This window comes from Triticum aestivum, chromosome 2B, assembly GCF_018294505.1.
Source record: "Triticum aestivum cultivar Chinese Spring chromosome 2B, IWGSC CS RefSeq v2.1, whole genome shotgun sequence".
In the NCBI taxonomy this organism is placed as follows: Eukaryota; Viridiplantae; Streptophyta; class Magnoliopsida; order Poales; family Poaceae; genus Triticum; species Triticum aestivum.
This window is the reverse complement of record NC_057798.1, coordinates 678,995,963-679,013,349: the sequence shown is the minus strand read 5'-3', so window position 1 is coordinate 679,013,349 and position 17,387 is coordinate 678,995,963. Positions and strand designations below refer to the sequence as shown.

Below are 17,387 nucleotides of genomic sequence, written 5' to 3'. Positions count from 1 at the left end.
CTTCACCACTCGGCCGCCACGCACGGCGCCACTCGGTTTTGCACGTCTTCACCACTCGGCCGCCCCGCGCGGTTGCGCACGTCTTCATCACTCGTCCGCCCCGCGCGTCTCCACTCGGTTGTGTGCATCTTCACCACTCGGCCGCCCCGCGCATCGCCACTTGGTTCTACACGTCTTCACCACTCGCCCGCCCCGCGCGGCGCCACTCGGTTTTGCACGTCTTCACCACTCGGCCGCCCCGCGCGTCGCCACTCGGTTATACACGTCCTCGCCCCTCGGCTGCCCCGCGCGTCACCATTAGTTGGACATGTCTTTACCTCTACACCCCCAGCACGGGAACGGCTACGTTACTCATATGGTCAAACCTCATATCACACTCTGTAGCAAGCTTACCTCCTTCGAGCATCACTCGGGGGCTACGCGCGGCAGTTGGCCATGTCACCCTCAGGGGTTACGCCCATTTGGTCAACCTGTTGATCACATCAAGATATTCTTCTGACCATACATGCTCGGTTCGCCGAAGATCTATAAGTGAAGCACGTCCACTTGGATAAATACCCCTTTTCATGCAAAAGGGTAAAAATGAAGCGCCATCGCTGAATCATACAGGCGACCTTACTCATCGTTCGTACAACCACCTCGTTACGCATCCATCCGATTGATTCAATTCCAGACAAAGATATTTGCCATGCCAACTGCATGGAGATTTACCGAGAGACTTAAACCCTCTGCCAGACTCATCTAGTCCGACAGAGGCTCGGGGACTACACCCAGTGGGTGCACTCAGCGTGCCCCCACTGGAAGAGGACTCAGAAAGAAACATTTTGCTCGATGCAAACCCATCTCCAGTATTACTCGACCTCCGAGTCAGAGAAGAACAAGTTCGATCAGTACCAGCTAAGAAGAGTTTTAGTTCTCTCATACTCCCGCCGACTGCCCGCAGTCGACAGCAGTCTCGGGGACTACACCCAGTGGGTGCACTCAGCGTGCCCCCACTGGAATGGTATCCACTCGGAACGGTCCGCCCAACCCGAGTGACGGCCAAACAACAACAAAAAGACAGGCTCTAAGACTCCCGCCGACTGCCCGCAGTCGACAGCAGTCTCGGGGACTACACCCAGTGGGTGCACTCAGCGTGCCCCCACTGTAATGGTATCCACTCGGAACGGTCCGCCCAACCCGAGTGACGGCCAAACAACAACAAAAAGACAGGCTCTAAGACTCCCGCCGACTGCTCGCAGTCGACAGCAGTCTCGGGGACTACACCCAGTGGGTGCACTCAGCGTGCCCCCACTGGAATGGTATCCACTCGGAATGGTCCGCCCAACCCAAGTGACGGCCAAACAACAAAAAAGACACGTTCCGGGCGTGAGGAAATTCCGAGTAATCAGTTACTCGATGTAGGCCCAGCTCCAAATCACTCCAAAAAAAATATTCTATAAGGCGAGTTTAACGCTCCTCCATGGACCTGTTTTGAGCCTTCTTCTAGGACTCAAAGTGTGAAACTCACAAGTGTGGATCTGAAACCGACTCGTATTGACGTTCCTCCGGGATAAGAATGGCATCTCTCTAAAAGAGCAGTCCATGTGTCAATCTGGTTGCACGGATTTAATGACACGCCCATACTCAGATCACGAGTTAAACCTCTCCCGAGAGATGAACGAATGTCACCAAGTTGCTCCTCACAGACACTTACCTCGATTAGTCGGGAAGCATGGTGCCGGAATTCATTGAGATTTTGTTCAACCCTTGGTTGTCTGAAAGCGCGGCGACATGTACCGAGTATTTCTGTAATCACTCGGACCAAACTGTGTCTTACACCAACTCGTTCTGCAAAATCGCAATCGATTCGGGGGCTAATGTTGGGGATATACATAACAGGTAGGCCCACGAAGGGTCGAAATATCATGAAGCATGGGGTCCACACAACATGTGGGTCCAGGTCAATTTCATACAGACACACTATCCACTCGGACAAGCAACATACCATCCACTCGGATGACGGTTCACCACTCGACCGTACGACTCACTCGGATATACGAAGACCAGCAGGCAGCAAGGCAGTCGGCATCTTTCTAATAGTGAGGGCTTAATAGCGGGCTGGCATTATGGCATTCATACCCCACTTTGTAACATAGGAGGTGAGGGGGTGGCGCACTCTATATAAGCCACCCCCCACCACTAGACTTGGGGGGGCTCTTTTCTTCCACCTCTCTCTCTTTTCACCATTAGTCTCAGGACTTAGCTCAGGCATGGGGATCCGTTCCTCGCTTACACACACATTGTAATCTCCGGATATATACTCAGATAAAAACAAAGCCTCTCCGGAGCACGAGCCGTAGGGTCGTTATCTCCATCGTGAGAGGCCCGAACTCGCTAAAACCACTGTGTCGCCCATATGCATCTCGATAGATCATGCTCCGTTATCCTACCCCTATTCTACTGTCAGACTTAGAACCACGACACGCACCCCAGAGTTCGAACCTTAAGGGTCTGCTGGAACCCGAAAACCGACAGCTTTGTAGATGACCTGCAAAAAATTGGTAATGTTATGTCTTTTAAAAATGATGTCGTTTCGGTCCATATTGCCCAAAGTAATGTGCACACTCCATTTCGAATGTGCGCCGCTAGTTTAGGCTCCATCCATTAAGCCAAGTCCCAACTAAAGTGTTATGTTATTAGGTGGACTAACTTTAAAGGCCACATGCATTGTGTGCCACAGTAATCTGGCCAATGAGCATTGAATGAATAGATGTTGAATCGATTCATCAAGATCGTAAAAACAACACCATTTGCTACCCTCCCAACAATGTTTTGCCAGGTTGTCTGTTGTCAAGATCACTTTCTCGTGAACAAACCTCATAAAAACTTTTGTCTTAGAGGCACCTTAGATTTTCAAATGTGTAGCTATTTGGGATTGGTCCAACATTTAAATCAATATACATTGACTTTACTAAGAATATTCCTGATTCCGCCAGTCTCCAGCATAGTGTATCTGGCTTATTTGATAGGCTGACCTCCATCAACCTACGCACGAGATGTAGTCATCTATCCCACCGTTCACCCACAAGTGCAGTGGCGGAGCTACAAAGAACTCGCTGGGCGGGCCGTGCTGAGCAATAGTTTGCCCTCACGTATAGATCCTGGACTGAGCTAGTGAGCTGAGCATACTGCACATGTATATAATTCGTTTTTGCTCCAATCATGGGCGGGCCAGGGCACAGGTTTTCCCTCATGTAGCTCCGCCAGTGCACAAGTGATCTTCTGAACTGAATGTTTAAGGGAACTGATTCTAAAATTGTACTCGCGAAAGGGACGCGGAGTAACTAGTCTCGAGCACATATGCTCACGATATCTTGGGCATTCGCTAGTGCCTGGGGATCTGGGCCAATTCTTTATACGGTGGGTTCAGGAGTGCTGGAAAATGCGCACTGTGCAGGAATACCGTATGTGTCAGGCCTAGGTAGTGGGCCAATTCAGGGGCGGCCGTCCGCAGTGACGGGCTGAGCCGTGGCCCAAGTTCGCGTATGTTTGTCTGGTCCGTGGCTCGGAAAAATCGCTTTTCGTCAGGCGGTGGCAGCCTCGAATAGAATGGCTGCCCAGACTCTTTCCCCACAGCGGCCGCCGCGTGATTTGAAGATTGGAGCTCATTTGCTTTCCCTGCCATAGATCCACCTGACTGAGAGGTCGGAGAGAGCCTGGTGCCGGAAGGATGCCGGGGGACCGAACCAGGCAAACTTTGGTGGAGGTGGCGCTGCCGGAGGGCATGGGTGTGGGCAGCGGCCAATCTGCGGCGTGTCTGGAGCAGCTGCTCACAGCGGAGAAGGTAGGATCTGCAGCGTGGCTCAAGCGGCGGCAGTGAGAAGGGACAACTGCCTCCTACTTCTAAGCTGTCGACTCCTAAGGCTCCTGGTTGGAATAAGAGGTTAGAGGAACTGAAATTAATTTGAGCAGTGCTAGTATAATTTCAGTACAACGTGGTTGCAGGCTGTGTATGGCCCTGTAGTTTTGATTGAAGTTTTTACGTCGGTTAGGCATGGTGCCATATGAATTAGTCTGAAAACTTGATATCTGAAACATATAATATAATCTAATTAAGCGTGATATGAATTTGTAGTTTTAACTGAAATTTGATGGGCCGTGAAGTGTTGGTTGATTTTTTGATGGCAGGTAGGCGTGGTGTGAAATGAATTAGTGTGAAAAGATTGATGCTTGAAACATTTAATAATAATCTTATTAAGCTTGATATGAATTACTAGTTTGATTTGCAATTTGATGGCCAGTGAATCAATTAAGGCCGGACAGTACTAACTGAACTTTTTACGACAGTTAGACATGATGTGATATGAATTACTGTGAAAGCTTGATGTCTGAAACATTTAATACAGTGTAATTAAGATGTATGTGAATTAGCAGTTTGGACTGCAATTTGATGGTCAGTGAATTAATTTGGATGACACAATCATTTCTAGTCCTTTCAAGTTGAGGATTGGTGCCGCTATATTGATGCATGCTAATGTCCTAGGTCCCTCCCATGTATGCACAAACAGATTATTGCCATAGCATGATTATTATCCTTCCAAACTCCTATTCTTAGTGTTGGGGAATGTAGTAATTTCAAAAAATTTCCTACGCACACACAAGATCATGGTGATGGCATAGCAACGAGAGGGGAGAGTGTTGTCCACGTACCCTCGTAGACCGTAAGCGGAAGCGTTAGCACAACGCGGTTGATGTAGTCGTACGTCTTCACGATCCGACCGATCCAAGCACCGAACGTACGGCACCTCCGAGTTCAGCACACGTTCAGATCGATGACGATCCCCGGGCTCCGATCCAGCAAAGCTTCGGGGATGAGTTCCGTCAGCACGACGGCGTGGTGACGATGATGATGTTCTACCGGCGCAGGGCTTCGCCTAAACTCCGCGACGATATGACCGAGGTGGAATATGGTGGAGGGGGGCACCGCACACGGCTAAGGAACGATCCGTAGATCAACTTGTGTGTCTATGGGGTGCCCCCTGCCCCCGTATATAAAGGAGCAAGGGAGGAGGAGGCCGGCCCTAGGAGGGGGCGCACCAAGTGTGGAGTCCTACTAGGACTCCCTAGTCCTAGTAGGATTCCACCTCCCATATGGAATAGGAAAAGAGGAAGGGAAAAGGAGAAGGAAGGAAGGGGGCGCCCCCCTTCCCTAGTCCAATTCGGACCAGACCAAGGGGAGGGGTGCGGCCACCCTTGAGGCCCTTTTCCTTCTTTCCCGTATGGCCCAATAAGGCCCAATACGTATTCCCGTAACTCTCCGGTACTCCGAAAAATACCCGAATCACTCGGAACCTTTCCGAAGTTCGAATATAGTCGTCCAATATATCGATCTTTACGTCTCGACCATTTCGAGACTCCTCGTCATGTCCCCGAGCTCATCCGGGACCCCGAACTCCTTCGGTACATCAAAACTCATAAACTCATAATATAATTGTCATCGAAACCTTAAGCGTGCGGACCCTACGGGTTCGAGAACTATGTAGACATGACGTAGAACTATTCTTGGTCAATAACCAATAGTGGAACCTGGATGCCCATATTGGCTCCTACATATTCTACGAAGATCTTTATCGGTCAAACCGCATAACAACATACTTTGTTCCCTTTGTCATCGGTATGTTACTTGCCCGAGATTCAATCGTCGGTATCTAATACCTAGTTCAATCTCGTTACCGGCAAGTCTCTTTACTCGTTACGTAATGCATCATTCCGTAACTAACTCATTAGCTACATTGCTTGCAAGGCTTATAGTGATGTGCATTACCGAGAGGGCCCAGAGATACCTCTCCGACAATCGGAGTGACAAAACCTAATCTCGAAATACGCCAACCCAACATGTACCTTTGGAGACACCTGTAGTACTCCTTTATAATCACCTAGTTACGTTGTGACGTTTGGTAGCACCCAAAGTGTTCCTCCGATAAACGGGAGTTGCATAATCTCATAGTTATAGGAACATGTATAAGTCATGAAGAAAGCAATAGCAATATACTAAACGATCAAGTGCTAGGCTAACGGAATGGGTCATGTCAATCACATCATTCTCCTAATAATGTGATCCCATTATTCAAATGACAACAAATGTCTATGGTTAGGAAACATAACCATCCTTGATTAATGAGCTAGTCAAGTAGAGGCATACTAGTGACTATATGTTTGTCTATGTATTCACACATGTATCATGTTTCCGGTTAGTACAATTCTAGCATGAATAATAAACATTTATCATGATATAACGAAATAAATAATAACTTTATTATTGCCTCTAGGGCATATTTCCTTCACTTAGTTCTCCTCTTGTCATATACTTGTCCATATTTCGCCAGTGTTAAGTGGGCATGCTTTCCTCAGCTCAAACTGTGGTACAAACAATCACTTGTTCAGGTAAGCAATTCCATGGGTTATGCCCAGTTCAAAAAACAGGTAAGCAATTCCTTAAGGGGTTATGCCCGGTTCAAAAAACAGGTAAGCAATTCCTATTCTTTGCTGCATAGGAAACTAATGTTCATTACCTTCCCACATGTAGAGGCTGATATTCTCAATCTACTAAGTGATAACCATCCAAGTTACTGACTACATATCAGAAGATAATAATTGAATGTATGTTGTCCCTGAGTTCTAGTAATAAGTGTAAATGGTGAAAAACATAGGAACAGATATGTGAATATCCAAGAGTTAATAAGATAATAACCATCATACCGTGTACAAATTTCAGCTGAAAACCTTGTATTTCTTACAACTCGCGCTAGAAATTCATTCTTGAGCTTCTTTTGATAGTATGCATGGAGGCAAGCCTCTTAGCTCTTTTTCCAAGTTAAATGGTGGAATTAACTTGGTTATCTTTGGATTTCTGTTGAAACTAGTGTGCTTTCTGCCCCCATTGCGCTCTTAATTTGTTTTCTGATAATGCTGGGACAAGGCCTTCGGCTAAAACTCTAAAAGTAAGTTTAACCAATATCTGCGCTGTAAATTTCATGAACGACATGTAGTTCAGAGAGGAATTTTTTGAGGACTTTATATGCTTCATGACTATCGCTCTTTGTCTCTTCAAGATGCTGAAAGTGCAAGGTTACACACCAAGTACATGAACTATAGCCATGAAGCGTCATATTCACTACAAGTCTACAACAATGTTTTCATAAAGTGTTCAGTATTTGCTTGATTATGATCGCTCTTGCTCTGTTTAAGATAAGATAAGAAAGTGTCCAGTTAAAAAAATAGATGCTGAAAGTGCAAGGTCACACATCAAAGACATGGGCTGTTGTAACGAAGTGCCATATTTAGTTCAAGTCCACAACAATCTTTTCGAGTGTTATCTTGTGTGACAGTTATGCAGTCATTTCATCATTGAAGCACTGATTTTTCGATAAGCTCAAGAACACATTTTTCGTCGACGTGGTAACATTTACACTACATACTGGACCAATTTGTATGCCATGCCTTTTTGCTTATTTGTTGGTGATACCATTGTTGCAGCCTACAACCGATCCACTCCGTGCTATGACAGATCCAGCCTAATTGAGGATGTTGGGGAGAGTCTGGTGCCAGCCGAATTGCCGGCAAATGGTACTACACCGACGGTGGTGGAGGTGACTCAGGAACTGCCTATGGCACTAAGCATGGAAGCGCGGATCTGCGCGATGCAGCAAGCAGTGGTGGTGAGGAGGGATAGTTCGCCAGCAACGTCGGAGCTCTCAACTGAAATATGAATCCCCTGGCCCCTAGCTGGAATAAGAGGTCAGTGGGATACTTGTTAAATCCAGCAAGAATGCTCGGAAAATCTTAATTTTAAATTAGGCAATACTAGTCTTGGACGAAACCTGTACAATCTTACCGGTCTGTGTGATGTACTTTGTTTATTGGCAACTTAGTATGACAACTTTCTTGGATCTTTAGCATGACCTGCTAAATTAGTAGTTCAGATGCAGCATGATGTTCAGAGTATTCAGTTCAACAGAGACATAAGGAATGTGCACATCAACAAATTAGTATAACAGCTTTCTTCAATCGTTAGCATGGCTTGTTGAATTAGTAGTTCAGAGTGCATCACGATAGTCACTAGATTCAGTCAATCGAAGCATTAGGAGTACGCACATTAGCAGCTTAGTATGACAACTTTCTTGGATCGCTAGCATGGTTTCCTAAATTAGTACTCCCTCCGTCTCACAATATAAGATGTTTTCGCAAGCTAAAACAGCTTGCCAAAACTTGTGGGATGGAGGAAGTAGTTCTGAGCGCAGCATGAGTTCATTGGATTCAGTTAATTGAGCCCTTAGGAGTATGCACATTAGCATCTTAGTATGACAACTTTCTTGTAGCATTACCATGTCTTGCTTACTTAGTAGTTCAGACTTCAGAGCACAACATGATGTTCCCTGGATTCGGTTAATTGAAGCTTTATGAGTATGCACATTTACAACTTATTATGCACATTAACAGCAAAGAGACTTTGTGTCTGTACAATTTAGGCCAGGAGAAGCCAGCAGGCTTCATATCATTGACACATCTCAAACTGAATTCAAGCTTCATATCCATGCTATGTTACAATTTACATTTTTCTTCTTCTAAAAGCTATCTTCAATATTATCCAGAAAGAAACGGAAATGACACAACTTTCTGGTAGTATGTAAAGTTGATAACCGGTGTAATTTGCTAATGACACTTCATTTTAATAATGTATGTAATTAATCAGTCAGTTCATGATTTTTATATTCTCGACTGGAGCAATACATTGGAGTTATACTGGGTTGGGTTTTGTGAGTTACCGGATTGTTGCCATTGCTTTTCCTTAAGTAAAAGATTTTTTGAGAGGGTGAAACTGCTTGTAGTTGGATTGGATGACCCATCTCCTTTCACTTGGCTGGCGCACACAATCAGAGGGTAAACCGGATGCATATTGTGTTCTGCAAGTTATGGTTGTAAATGCAGATGCACATTTTTATAATAGTTATCTCTGTTCGTATGGGTGAAATAGTTATTTTGTACTTAGTATGCATTAATGCAAGTGAGATGAACTTGCTGAGTCAATGGTTTTGAACTGTTTAGGCCTTAGGATGAGGACAGGCGTGGCGGCAGCAAGCAAGATGGATTTTCCGTCTAGTTAGTAGAACTTGTGTTATTTGTATTATTTCCGGCAAACATTTCAGGATTATTTGAGATGAGCTGGAGGTCACTATCCAGCTGTGAGTGTTGTTTTGATGAATGTACGGTTGCTACTATTGTTGTTTTCCTTTCGGCCATGATCCTTGGTTGTGTGCGTTGGTTGGTTAGTGTTGCAAGATGACGCTTCATTTGGACAGAGTTGGAAATGATATAGCAGTAGAGCAGTAGTCACTGGAAGCAAAATTTCTTCTCTTTTTCTATGTGTTGTGAGCGATATCCTTAATTGGAAGTGCAGTTGGAGAGCATTGGTTCAGCTTGGAAACAAGAGAGTTTTTAGATGTGAGGAAGAGCATGGTGTGCTGGCCTGATGGTCGCTGATGATGCGGGATGGCAGCCAGGTTAGTGCACCCACAGAAGACGATTTGGTAGTCAGACATAGTTCATCGATATTTCCCTCTGTTCCCGATATGTGATTCTCAGTTAGTTGTTCATACAGGCAGCCGATGTACTAGAATCTTGAAGGGGGAGGAAGCATGGTGGGGTCACAGAGCCCAATTAATGGGGCTGTCGAGACGGAAGGTGCTTGGTTGAGGACGCCTGGGCCGTGGCTCATATCGTTAACAGCTCATCTGATCCTTCCCGGGTGAGACGGCGCACGTCGCAATTACTGGGGTAGGTGGGTGGGCCATTGTTCAGAAAAAGCTTCATATACTACTATAGATACACAGACAAATACGTGGGGTGGTGCGAATCTTGGAGAGAACGAGTGTCGGAGATAAACAGCTCCTCCGAGCTCGGGACTAGATAGACACTTTCCCTCGCGAAAGCCTCTTTCCATTGTACAATATTGTAGAGGGTAAGATACTGAATGGCCAGTGGCTTGTCCCCTATGTGTCCTCCCAAAACCTAGTGGTACTACCCTTCCAAACAATGAATTTGGTCCTATTGAAATAGGCTACTTTTGTACACATAAACCCCTTCCAGAATAGTGAATTGGGCCGTTACTTGCGAGTGTTTTGGAATTTAAGTACTTATTACGCAACAATTGTATCCACACTCCCTCGTTCTTCACTGATAGTCTGTACAACCATTTGCTAAGTAGGCATCTATTCTTTACCTCAAGGTTTTCAATCCCTAGGCCCCCTTGCTCCTTCAGTCTATAGAAGTATAGATTATGTCTCATTTAGCCAACCTATATTTAGATTTTTTTTCCTGTCGTTTTGCCAGAAAAAACATGATAGATAAAAGTCTAATCTTTTCCATACCCTAATAGGTGCTTCAAAGAAAGAAAAAAGGAACATCGATATACTCGTCAGCATGGAGTTAACAAGAATTAGTTGTCCCATGTAAGGCATAAGATTGCCCTTCCAACAACTTATTTTTTTCTTAAATCGATCCTCAATGCATTCTCATTCTTTATTACTTAGCTTTGGGTGATGAATTAGTATTTCCAGATATCTAAATGGGAGAGCTCCCAACTCACACCCAAAAACTGTCTGTAATTATCTTGTTCTTCTTTGGTGCGTCCAAAGCAGAGTAATTCACTCTTGTTGAAAAATATTTTCAAACCAGACAGTTGTTCAAGAAGACAAAACCAGCTTCATATTCCTCGCCTTCGCCATATCGTGTTACACATATTTGGCCCAAAAAAAGAATAAAGCAACATATGCCAATTATTAGGAAGTAAACTCCTCATAAACATTAGGTGTACTCCAGATTTTTCTATTTGCAAATATCTAATTGTAAAGTCCATTATCAAGATATATTTGTATAGCACAGACACTTATTAAGAACGACCCACACATACATATATGCTACACCAAAACAAGATTCGCAAATAAATCCAAGGAGACATGGAATTTTGTCATTTCTTATTATCAAATTTAAGTTTAATAGATTTAAACATGTTTTAAGGTGTATTTTATTGAGAGATTGTATTTTAATTACAAAAAAAATGTATAAATTTATCTTAAAATTAGCAATCATAATGAGTTTGAAAAATGACTTATAAATTAACAAATATTAATTTTAGTATAAATATTGATATTTATTTGATTCGCACTAAGGTCCAATATTTGTTGGACCGGGACTGCCAGCCTAGTTGGCCTGCGCGCGTAGGAGGTTGTCGTGCGCGGAGATATTGCATAACTGGAAGACGAAGCCGCTGTTCCTGGAGTCATTGATGCGCCCCTAGGCCGTGACGAAGTTCTTCTGGCCCGGGAGCGGGGTGCGGGCCAAGAGGTGACAGTTCTGGAAGATGGCGGCAGCGCCGCCGAACACGAAATTGATGGTGCCGGCGATGCGGCAGTCGTGGTAGAACTGACGGAGCGAGTGTGTGTACATCGTGTCGTGGTGCCCGTCCAAAGCGCAGCGGTAGAAGACGGAAATGTCTGAGCGCATAATACTATTTATTCCAAAAATCCATATTTTTTTTCTTTTTACACATATCGCTTTTCAATATATTTTGTTTTAAATTTTACACACATTCTGACATGGATATCACATCCTTCTGTAGTTGTATAATTTTTTTCAGATTTTATGAAACCAAAAAGTATGAATTTTGAATATTTTAAAAGAATCGGCCTCCATGGGTGCTCCACAATGTCGTTCTACTGACATGTCTACTTTTTTGAATTTAAGAGACCAAAAACAATTTTTTCTCTTCTTTCATGCATAGTAGATCCTCCGTCTCATAATGTGAGAATGTATTGTCCTTCCCCTCGCCCTGACAGACTCCGTGGAGAGTCGCCTTCCTTCTCCGGCGGCTCTCCCATCGCGAGCGAGCATCCCCTGTCCTGTACTATATACTACAGTAGTACTCGTTTACATTATCTTGTGCCCTCAAGAACTAGAAATGGACTCCGAAGCGACGACGTAGAATGGTTGTAGAGCACGCATCCTACGGAGCAGAAGCAGGGACGTCGGTGGTGCCAGTGAACCACGGGCACCGGAGCACCCCGGCCGCAGGCAGACGCTCGCTGGGATCGCACTTGAGGAGCCCGTCTAAAACCTCGAACCTGTCGTGCGACAGGCACTCCTCAAGGAACAGCTCCTGCAGCCGGCTGCCGCGGTGCTGCCCAGCGCCGCCGAGCACGCCAGAGATTCTGAGGATCTGCTCAACCGCATTCTGTCCCGGGAACAGAGGCTCTCCGGTGAGCAGCTCCGCCATGACGCAGCCGAACGACCATGAGTCCACGAGCTCGTCGTAGTCCGGCCTCCCCAGGAGCATCTCCGGAGCCATGTACCAGCGCGTGCCGGCCCGGCCGCGCGGCCGCGGCTCGCCATGGACACGGCCAGCCCGAGGTCGCATATCTTCAGCGCGCCCTCGCCGCCTACAAGGACGTTTCCGCGCTTGATGTCCCGATGGATGCTGCCGCGCTCATGCATCCTACCGGCGCCGCTCAGGAGCTGCCGCATGATGCGGCACGTCTCGATCTCCGTGAACGGCCCGCGGCGACCAAGCAGGACGTGGCCGAGGCTCGGGCCTGCGTGCTCCAGGACGAGGCTGCACTGCCCGGTGTCGGGGTCCCGCGCGATGCCGTGCAAGCCGACGATGGAGGGATGGTCGCGGCACGCCTCGCGCAGCAGGTCGCGGTGGAGCGCGTGTGCACGGTGGCGATTCCTTTGCCGCCGCCGTCGTCGGTCGAGCGGATGAGCCACTTGAGGGCGACGTCCTCTCCGGTGGCGCGCCTTGACGACGACGCCGAAGCCGCCCGCCCCGAGCACGCGCGTCACGTCGTAGTCCTTGGTGCTCCCGATGCGCCGTCTCTTGCGGGAGCCGCCGGCGTGGTCGCCGGCGTGCTGGGTTGTGTCCTAGCAGGCACGCCGCCTCGGTGGTGAGCGAGAGGTAGAGGTTGGTGGCGGGGACAAGGCGTTGGACATCTCATATTCATATATCAGGATATCCACCATGACGTCCCCATCCTTTGTGCCGGACTTCTTTGTCTTCTTGGAGGTGGAAGCCGCCATGGAGATTGGAGAACACCTTGTGCAGCAGCGGCTCGGCAACCATGGCCTCGAGAGAGCTCGGCGGGGCAACGTCGGTCATGGATCTGCTACTTCTGCTCGTAGATGGCGAGCAGTGGCGCGGTGGTGCGAGCTAGTGCAGCGCGCGCTTGGCCACCAGCGTGGGGTGGCCATCCTCGAGGCTCGAGCTCGTTGCGTCGCTGTCCATACGGAGGCTAAGAGCATCTCCAGCCGTTGGCCCCTAGGAGGGGCTAAAATTCGCCCCTTAGTGGCGCACCGGCACTAACCGACGCGATGGGGTTTCAGAAAATGTTTGGTAATTCAAAAATTGTTCACCTTTTAAAATTTTGTTCACAAACCAAAAAATATTTGTTTAAAAAAGTTATCATTTTTTAAAATTTGTTCATAAATTCAAAAAATGTTCACATGTTTAAATTTTGTTCAAAAACGTTTGGGATTTCAAAAAAGTGTTCATGTTTCCAATAATCATTCATAAATTCAAAAAGTTTTGTAATATTAACAATACTACCCATTTTGAAATTTTGTTCGCAAATTCAAAGAATATTTTCATTTTCAAAAGTTGTTCACAGATTCAAAAAATGTTCGTGTCTCCAAATTTATTCACAAATTCAAAATATGTTTGCATGTTTAATTTTTGTCACAAATTCAAATTATTTGGGAATTTCAAAGAAAACATCATGTTTTCCAAATTTGTTCACATATTATAAAAATGCTACAGTTTTCAAAATTTGTTTAGAAATTTTAAAAATGATCACATTTTCAAAAAATGTCCACCTTTTCAATTTTCTTATTGTTTTTCAAAAAATATTTTGCGTTTATGAAAAGTAGTTCATAATTTAAAAAATATTCCCGTATTCAATTTTCTGTTACTATTTATTTTTAGAGTGTTCCCAAATAATTTTGCGTTTCGTAAAAGTTTTCCTTTTAAAAATTTACACTTGAAATTTTAAAACAAGTTTTAATCTGCCGCGGATTATAGTTCATATATACCGAACAAAATTGTATGCACTAAACATCAGTTATTACAATGGCTATGGCCTTGCTTCCCTGGCGGGTGGACTTGAGTTCGATCCATCGTGCACAAGTTTTTTTTTATGGATTTTGGTGAATTGGTTTTATTTTTCGCCGATGTCGGCATTTTTTTAAACTCGTGGTACAAATCTTTCAGAGTAGCTCGCTTGTCGCGGTGGCTAGCGGATCGCGCGCATATAGAGCAGGTCGTGGGTTTGATTCCTATTGGTAGCGCGCTCTAATTTTTGTGATTTTTCATTCGCGGAGGATAACGAATGGGCCGGCCCAAGTGATCCGCTCTTGTGCGAAACTGCGACTCCTTGCCGCAATAAGCGGCATGTAGGAGGTCTCAAGAATCGATGCAGTGAAATTACCGATCCTAGGAAAGCGTACTTATATGGTCCCGAAGAAGGAAAAGGGAAGCACGTCCGAAGCAGGAGAAAGGCCCAGAAAAATTGGATGGAAGGAAACCGACCTAGAAATGTTGTAGACACAACTGATCAATCAAAGACGCGAGCAGTCCAGACATGAACCTGACGCCCATGGCTGGCAGCCACATGTTGTAGTCGATGAGCTGCGCCACGGTGAAATTACTGGCCTCGGCCTGGGTCATATTCATGTTGTAGCCCGGCAACCTCAACCTGCCGCTGGCACCGGCGCTAGGGCCCATTTTCATGTACTACCCATAGTAGAGCGTGCCGAGCGTGGTTGGTTGTCGTCCCACTTGAGCCACCAGGGCTGGCACATAGGCCGAGCAAAAGAGGTGACTCCCCCGGGCCTCAAGAGTGAAGGACCCCGATACAAATTAAACTAATAAACACTATATAATTATTCATTACATCTGAAAGATTATTAATGCATAAAATAGATTCTTATTTCGAAGGAGCAAAAATACACAACACATACTAATAGTTTATACCATTCAGAGGCAAACCAATCTAAGTAGCGAAGTTGAGTTTAAATATGTTAGTTTCCCTTTATGATGAATGCCTTAGTATCATAATGGAGTTTATGACAACAAGATTTGAATGTTTAAACCAGTGCACAATTTTCATTTGAGAAACCAGTAGAAATTCTCATTCGCATCAAATCAACTCAAGTGAATCTAGATTAGCATGTCAGATAGTCAAATCTTGCGCAAAAGTACAATCAACACGTTTGGTTCTTCGATGATTCTATTACTGAACCCAATTTGTACGTCACATTTGCTATACACTAAAAGTTTCTACGAATATGTTTGCCTAATATATACTAGAAACCACTATCAAAATATTTGTTTGTATGTATGATTTAAAAATATCTGCCATGTTATTCACTACTATGAAAATATATATGAACAAACACATATATATGCAGTGTTAGAAAATTAATTTGAAGCATTTTTTTAACAAGAAAGAGATTTGTTAATCATAAAATTTAAATTTTTTAGAATAAATATTTTCATTCATATACATTACAATTGTGTAATATCAATATATTATTTGAAAACATTCTTATGTGACTGAATAGTAAAAAATGTATTAATTAAAGTTATAATATGGTGTACTTAGTTTAAAATATGTATAAAAGTTCAGTACAAAAAATAATTATTTTACATTGCTTCGGGCCCCAAAATGGTTTGGATCGACTCTGTGAGCCACCCCTCCGGCCGCACCACGACACCAATATAGCATTCCATGAACACCACTCGCAAGTATGCCTTCCACAACCGGCCCAGGAAGGTTTGTGTGGCGGCAGCTTTGTTGATCTGGTTGGCCTTCACGCGTAGGAGACTGTCGTGCGTGGAGATGTTGCAGAACTGAAAGGCGGAGCCTGTTCATGGAGTCGCTGACGCGGCCCTGTGGCGTGACGGTGTTCTTCTAGCCCGGGAGCGGGACGCGAGCCAGGAGAAGGTAGTTCTGGAAGATCGTGGTGGCACCGAAGACAATGTCGACGGTTCCGGCGGCACAACAGTCACGGTAGAACTAGTGGAGCGTGTGTGGGTACAACATGTCATGGTGGCCCTCGAAGGTGCAGCGGTAGAAGAGGGAGAGGTCCGAGTCGCTCTGTAGTGTTGGAAATATGCCCTAGAGGCAATAATATTTGTATTATTATATTTTTCATATTCATAATTATAGAGTTTATATTCTATGTATAACTGTTATGATCCTGGAATATGTGATTCAATGAAAACCTCATATGCACATGTGGAATGATAAACAGTTAAATAAAAAGGTTCCTAGTCTTGCCTCTGAAACTAACTCAAGTGTTGTTGGTGATCATGTTTTCCGGATCTTAGGATGTTGCTACGTGTAACGATAGTCCTAAAACAACATTAAGATTATGACGTTAGAAGAATGGTCATATTGAATCGACCCAATGTTGTTTGTTATGAATTGAGTTAATATCGTCTTTATTCAATTGTAATAACACGGAGTGTTAATGTGTGATATTGCTCCTTATACCATGAGAGTGTGGTCATTTCTTACCATACAGTGGGCTTTGGGGTTGCTCAAACGTCACCTCTAACACGGTGATCATAACAATAACTTACGGGTTCATCGGAAAGTTTGACAAGTGGCCAGATAGCTCAAGAGTGGGATTTGCTCCTCCGACGATGGGGAGATATTTTTAGGGCCCTCTGGGTGTGAAGGCATCAATCATAGTCTAGCCAGTCACAAGTGACTTCGTCACGGGGATGCGGAACACAATAGCAAGAAAGAAGAACAAAACCGGTAACTAGGATTTTGGTATAATGAGCATAGTGATGACTCAGGAGGATACCGATGCATCCCGGATTTTGTAAAGTATCACGAAGCAAAGGGAACATCACATGATAACCAAAGGTTCACTCGAATATCATTCGTGTACTCACATGGATCCATATGGACGTCCATGGTCCCGCTATCGGTCATTGAACGGTTTCGTCCATGTATGTGAGTTATCGAACCTATGGAGTCACAAGCTTAAGGCAATCAATCTTTTGAGTCTTAGTAGGACGAGAATCATGATAAATTCATGAATATTCAGAATTGTCCCGAGAGGAACCGGAAGCGTTTCAGGGTCATCAGAAGGGTTTCGATGGATATCAGATAATACGGGGTATAACCGATATGTTATATATAAGCGGAAAAAATTTCTGGAGATGTTTATAAAATGGTCTAGATCTATTTAGAACATTATATATTTAATTTAAATATCAACGGACCTTAAAAGGCCAAGAGGTGGAGGGAATTATGGGCCACAAAGGCCCATAAGGAAGTGGC

The 17,387-nt window shown here is 44.9% G+C and overlaps 2 pseudogenes; both read right to left on the bottom strand.

The window, feature by feature from the left end:
- Positions 1-11,985: 11,985 nt before the first annotated feature.
- On the bottom strand, positions 11,986-12,454 carry LOC123039390 (putative cyclin-dependent kinase F-2; annotated as a pseudogene).
- Positions 12,455-14,610: 2,156 nt separating this feature from the next.
- On the bottom strand, positions 14,611-17,018 carry LOC123039389 (pectinesterase/pectinesterase inhibitor PPE8B-like; annotated as a pseudogene).
- Between the last annotated feature and the right edge of the window lie 369 nt (positions 17,019-17,387).